This window comes from Callorhinus ursinus, unplaced genomic scaffold (genome assembly GCF_003265705.2).
Source record: "Callorhinus ursinus isolate GAN/ISIS: 27379988/994484 unplaced genomic scaffold, GSC_fseal_2.0 scaffold15, whole genome shotgun sequence".
NCBI lineage: Eukaryota > Metazoa > Chordata > Mammalia > Carnivora > Otariidae > Callorhinus > Callorhinus ursinus.
The window spans coordinates 46286622-46292776 of record NW_027397077.1 but is presented as its reverse complement, the minus strand read 5'-3'; the positions used below and the strand labels follow the sequence as shown (position 1 = coordinate 46292776).

Genomic DNA, 6155 nt, shown 5'->3' with positions numbered 1-6155 from the left:
GAATTGTGAAGATCAGAATTGTGAAACGCACAATAGCTTCCTCCTACCTCAGGGCCTTTGTGCTGGCCCTTCTGCAGGTCTCATTCAGGGGGCCTCCTTGGAGCCCTCCTTAACCATCTCTCTCAGCTAGCCCACCCTGTGTTTTCTTCACAGCACTTGGCCTCCATCTGAAGTGAGTGGCCCTAGCTGGGTGTTTATGTGTTTACTGGCAGCCCACTCCAGGCTGCTCATGACCCAATCCCCTAGAATAGCGCCTGGCACAGAGTAAGTTCTCAACAAAATGTTATAATGTGGACAGATGAATCTCTAGAGAGTGCAGCCAAGCCCTTCTGGGGAGCAGGAGAAGGATCACCCCGGAGGACCCCCAGCCCCATCCCTACTACAGAGGCAGAAGGCAAAGTCACTCTCCACCCTCCTTCTCCTGTGGAGCCTCCCAGAAGGTCCCTCCTGCAACAGCAGCCCCAGCCACATAAACAACACCTCCTGCCCCTCTCCGGCTTCTGAAGGCCACGGCAAAGTTGGAGGCAGGTCCTGTCCCACTGTTTGTAGACGGGGACAAGGCCCAGGTGCAGGGCCACAGCCTAGATCTCTTCCTGCACAGCCTCAAGCCACAGGGTCCACCAGCCCTGCTAACTGGCCAGTCCGAGCCCCTACAGCTACATGGGTGTGCTCACTCCCCCTCCCCGAGCGCTCTACCACCCCCATCCCCTCCGGGCTTCCCAATTACCCATCGCCTCTCCCTTTGAGTCCTCACCCAGGGGCCCCTTGGCCCTCTGAAACTTCCCCAAGGGGGTCCTCTGAGGCTGCGCCCTGAGCGGGAAGGGGTCGCTCCCGGAGGAAGGGGCAGCGACAGGTGGGTCCCGGTCCAGCTGTGGGGATGCGGGTGGAGGTCCCGATCACCTCCCGGCTCTCCCGCAGCTGTCTCGGGAAGTCACTAGATGCACCCGGGCTCTGAGAGCTCCCTGCCGGGGAGGGGCTGTAGGTGCGGCGGAAGCCAGGGGGCGTCCCTGGAACGGTGGTCCCAACCGCGGCAGAGGGAGAGCCCCGCGGTAGGGCTTCAGGACGCGCGGCGACGGGGCTCCCCTTCCAGGTGTGGCGGGATAAGGTTCCCTCCTTACCTGAGGGCCCCGGGCCGTGCTCAGGCCCCGCCGCCCTGGCTGCTCATCCGCCACCGCAGAAGGCGCCGCCGACCCGGCACAGGCCCCGAGACTCCGGCCTCCAGCCTTCAGCGCCCCGGGCGGGCGGCGGGGCCAGGGAGCGTCGCGCAAGAGCCGCCGGCAGCCGGCTCCGCAGGAATCGGGGGACGGCGGGAAAGGGAAAACGCGGTCAGCGCGCCGGGCCCACCGGCCCCCAGGACGGCATGCAGCCTTTCCCGGCAGCGGCGACCAGAAGGAAGGCGCGTCCTTTTCGTTCGGCCCAAACTGCGAAAACAGCCACAGCCCCTACTTATAGCACTCAGGCCCGCCCCCAGGCCCCAGTAGCCTATAGAAATGGAGCTACACCAAAAAGAGGGCGCAAGCCGCGGAAGAAGCCAATCAGATCCCTAAGAGGCGGGGCGACCCGCTGCCCTCTTAAAGAGACAGGAAGCTGGCACTGCGGGGGAGAGAAGGAGCTTCGGAGTAGGGAGGCTGCTGCGTACCCTGAAGGCGGCAGGATCGCGGACCCGAGAGCTGAGGACGCTGCCGCCTCTTGGCCCCCGCGCCTGCCAGCTGTCAGCAGCTGTCAACGAACCCTCTCGCTCCAGCCTGCGCTCCTCCTCCCGGGCCCGGCCGCGGCCCGACGGTCCAGGGAGGAGCCTCCGCGGACCGCCCCCTCGCGTGCCCGCCGCCTCGGGCGCCCCGCTGCGGCAGTCGGGGGGGGGGGGGGGGGGGGGGGCTCCCCGTGGGGGGGTGGCCTTTGGGCACCTGGCTGAGGAAGGAAGGGTAGGGACAACCCCTCCCCCGGAACGACGCGTTTCCACAGCACGCCACGCTGCCTCCACGTCCACCATCAAAGCGCACTGGCATCCGGGTTTCAGGCACTAATTTTCACAACAACCTTGCAGGGCGGTTATTATTAGTCGCCTTTTCAGAGGAGGAATATGCGGCTTAGAGACGTTAAATAACTTGCCCAAAGCCACACAACTAGGAAGTGGCAAAGCCTAGACGCGGGGGGTTTGAACCGCCCCTCCTCTCATCTCTAACGTCGACGGTTCTTCAGGCAACTTCCTCTGGGAAGCCTTCCGTGATTGCCCCATCCTTGCGCTTCTGACATCTATGGCTGTGTTCACAGCGGGCTCTCCTTACTCTGGCCCTGCAGGGTACCTCCCGCGTCTGAGTCCTCCTCTCCCACCCATCCCCTCTTCATTCATCGTGCTCCAGCCACAGTGCTTTCTGTTTCTCTTCCTTGAATATACCAAAGCTTGTTCCTGCCTCCCACTCTTTTGCATCTGTCCCGGCTGGCTGGCTCCTTGTCACATGACCTCCTTCTTGACATCGTCGCTAAAGTAACTGTGCAGTCTCTGTCACATAATGCCCCTTTATTTCCTTCCGAGCACCATCTCTTTTACATCATTTTATTCATTTACTTGCTTCCTAGTTCATCAGCCATCCTCCACTAGAATTGTTAGTGTCATGAGGACAAAACCATGTTTGTCACATTCCCGGCAACATCCTGAGGCTGACTTGGTGCCTGGTGCAAATTGTAGACACCCACTTATCACAGTAACCCCAAGACACACACCCCATGATAACACAGCTGCTTCACAGCGGGGCTGGAATGAGATTGGCCCCGTTCTAAAACAGGAGAAGGAAGTCACCACCTCATGACCATTTGGGATTCAGTTTGTCTGGGACTTCCCCAGCCTGGACCGTGGTCAGCTCAGTGTGCACAGTTTCTGTATCAGCTGGGAGGAGCTGTGCTCCACGCTGATGCCTGCCTTCCTGAATGGGCTGTGGGGAGTCAAGGTCACTTCTAGAGTTGCCAGGAAGCTAAGAGCATCACCACGATTCACATTTAATTGGCAAAAACAAGTTCTAGGCCACTCCTAATCTCCAGGGGGCAGGAAACAGTCCCTCCAACCATGTTCCAGGAAAAAGAAATGGAATATCTGTGACCCGGCCAAAAGACTACCCTCCATCTTAATTGTGTGTGTCTGTGTGTGTTTTGAGACAGTACAGACTTTCCAGGGCGGGGAATTTGCTATTACTATTGCAATGGACAATTCTGCATTCTATACTCTGAGTTTGGGACCTCGTGTGTAGGTTTCTGCAGGACTTCATTGGTGGAATAACTGAGGGTAACTATTTCCTCCCCCCCCTTCAGGGCAGAATCAGGGTCTTATTCGCTGCAGTATCCCGTACTCACAGGACAGATGTGGTGTCAGCAAAGTTCAAGAAATGGGAGTTTGATAAACAAAGCAAAACAAACAGCACTCCTAAGTGCTGTTCCTTGCCCTACACCAGGCTCGGGGGTGGCCATGCTCTCTGGGCCACGGCTGTTACAAAGCTGGGCTCCTTGAAAGCAAAAAAAAGGGGGGGGGGAATCTGCAAATAACAGAAACAACACGACAGTGCTCAGCTGTCAGAAGAAAAGTTGGTGCAATTAGATAACCATCGAAGCCAAAGGAGCAGCCAGCAAGGCTGACTAGACCTCTGGGATGGGCTGGCAGAATGCCACACGGGTTCCTTGGTCTGTACGAGGAGAGTTTTCCCAGAGGTGAGGGTCAAGTGAAAGCCTCTGAAACTCGTCCCCACCCACCCACGTCAGCCAAGATAGTAGGTAAAAAAAAACAGCATCACCTAGCAGGGGAAATGCAGAGACTAGCGCTACCCATGAATCTAAAGCATATGGAGTTGGGGGTGGACCCCATCATATCCCTAATGAATTCATCAGTCTGACCTTAAAACAATACAGAGAATGGTAGTGGACTGCTGCAGACTCAACCAAGGAGTAGCCCCAGTTGCAGCTTCAGTGCTGGCGTCCTTGCCGGTATGGATCGGCATGGCCTCAGGTACCCAGCGGGGGCCTGAGATCTGACCATTCGTATCAGGAACTGTTGACATTCACAGGGAAAGACAGCCACTCACATTTATGGTCTCTCCCCAGGCCAGTGGTCCCTCTCCTACCTTTTTCATCTTACGGTCCATTGGTTTACTCTATCAATGACATCCTACTAATCTGGCTGGCTGAACGAGAAGTAACAAGTAAATGAAGACCTCGATGAGACATAGGTGTTCCAGAAGGTGGAGGATAACCCTGTGAAGGTGTGGGTGCTTGCCACCTCAGTGGAGTCTAGCGGTCTGGGGCATACCAGGACATCCCTTCCAAAGGACAAATGATCGCATCTTGCACACCCCATTGCAGGGAAGGAAACACAATACCAGAACCTACTTTTTGGGTTCTGGGGCAGTATATTCAACACCTGAAAATTCTGCTCTGACGCATACATGTCTGGGCAACATAAAAGCTTCCAGCTTTGAGTGAGGCTCACAGCAGAAAGGGGCTGTCCCCTAGGCCACAGGAACCACAGACCCTGTCATATTAGAGCCATATGCGGTGCGTAAAGATGCTGTGTAAAATTTACGGCAAGCCCTCGTAGGAAATCCATAATGTACAACCCTAGGGTTCTAGAGCAAGGCCAGGCCACCTACAGCAGAAAATTATATACAAATTTAAAAAGCAATTCTGATAGGCTATGGGACCCTCATGGAGATGACTAGGGGACATCAAGTGACCATGAGACCAGAGCTGTCCCTAATGAACTGGGTTCTATCAGGCTTGGGCTAAGTTGTAAATTCAGGTGGGCCCAGCAGATCATAAGCGATCCACTATAGCTCCACATCATCTACCCCTGTCACACCAGCACCTCTCCCTCATTCACACCTGTGACCTATTGGGAGGCCCCTCATGACCAGCTGACAAAGGGAAGAGGCCAAGCTCAATCCAAGATGAGCTGGCTCCTTATCTGATACAGTGCCTAGACAAGGAGCAGCCATACAGAGATTTTGAGGATGAAATCCACAGGCTGAAGGTGGCAGACTCGTCCTTGATGACATTCAGTGCTGGATGCCTACTGATGTAAGAAAAATAAAGCCCCAAGGTGATATGCATCCAGAGTGAGTCCAACATGGCTGTTCTCTGGGATCCCCAGTTCTCCACTGGGGTCCCCAGTTGTCCATTCCACGAGCCTGTCCACAGGGCTGCCTGTGTGTCCTCAGGACAATGGCAGCTGGCTTCCCTCAGACTGAGTAATCTGATGTAGAGAGGGGGACAGAAAGGGAGAGCAAAGCCACAATCTTTTTATAAATTAATCTCCGAAATGACATCCAGTCACTTCTGTCATATGCTATTGGTCACACAGACGGACTTTGGTCAGTGTGGGAGGAGATTACCTAAAGGTGTGAATATCAGAAGGCAGGGATCATCAGGGGCCATAAGAGAGGTTTAGCCCTACCCTCTTCCACATTTCCATTTCTCCTACCCTCCTCCCATTAGCATGTAAACATGCCTAAGTATCATCTCAAAAAAAAAAAGCCCTTCCTCAGCCCCACATCCCACTCTAGTTACTGCTCCTCTGCCATAGTCCAACTTCCCCGGAGTTGTCCACCTTCACCCTCATTAACTCCCTGCACCCTACTCCTCTACCCACCCCAGCGTGGTGTCCAACACTGATCCAGCACAGACCCGCTCTCGCCGGGGGCACCAGTGGTTCCTGGGCCCTACCAAACTTGACCTCTTGGCAGCTTGTCACCTGCCAACTCCATCTACCTTCTTGACCCCACTGGCAGCAGCCTCTGAGATGGCCCCCATGATCCCCTCCCCTCAACAGTGGGCTGAATGTAGCCACTTGCTTCTAACAAACAGAAAATGGCAAAAGTGATGGGACGTCACTTCTGGGATATGACTTCTGTCTCATTTGGCCTCTCTCACCCTAGCATTCACTTGCTCTGAACAAAACCAGGTGCCATGTTGTGAGATGTCCTATGGAGAGGACCACATGGCAGGGAAGTGAAGAGGACCCCACCCAAGAGCCAGTGTGAAATTGAGTCCTCATCCAACAGTCTGGGAGGAACTGAATCCTGCCACACAAGGGGGCTTGGAGGTGGATCCTTCCCAAGCCAAGCCCTCAGATGCGACTGTGGCCCCAGTCAGCACCTTGACAGAAGAACTTTGAG

The 6155-nt window shown here is 55.4% G+C and overlaps 1 protein-coding gene across 2 annotated transcripts in view; it reads right to left on the bottom strand.

Annotated features, from left to right (window-relative positions):
* The window catches only part of TPRA1 (transmembrane protein adipocyte associated 1), a 14876-nt gene extending 13088 nt beyond the window's left edge, over nucleotides 1-1788 (bottom strand). Inside the window, exons 1-2 of one of the 2 annotated variants that reach the window (XM_025885395.2) lie at nucleotides 1640-1777; nucleotides 1119-1421 (exon numbers count right to left, since the gene is read on the bottom strand). The gene's annotated coding sequence lies outside the window, so the exon portion shown is untranslated. Of the gene's footprint in view, nucleotides 1-1118; nucleotides 1422-1639 lie in introns of both variants that reach the window. The other variant, XM_073901737.1, reaches the window with a different exon arrangement.
* Between the last annotated feature and the right edge of the window lie 4367 nt (nucleotides 1789-6155).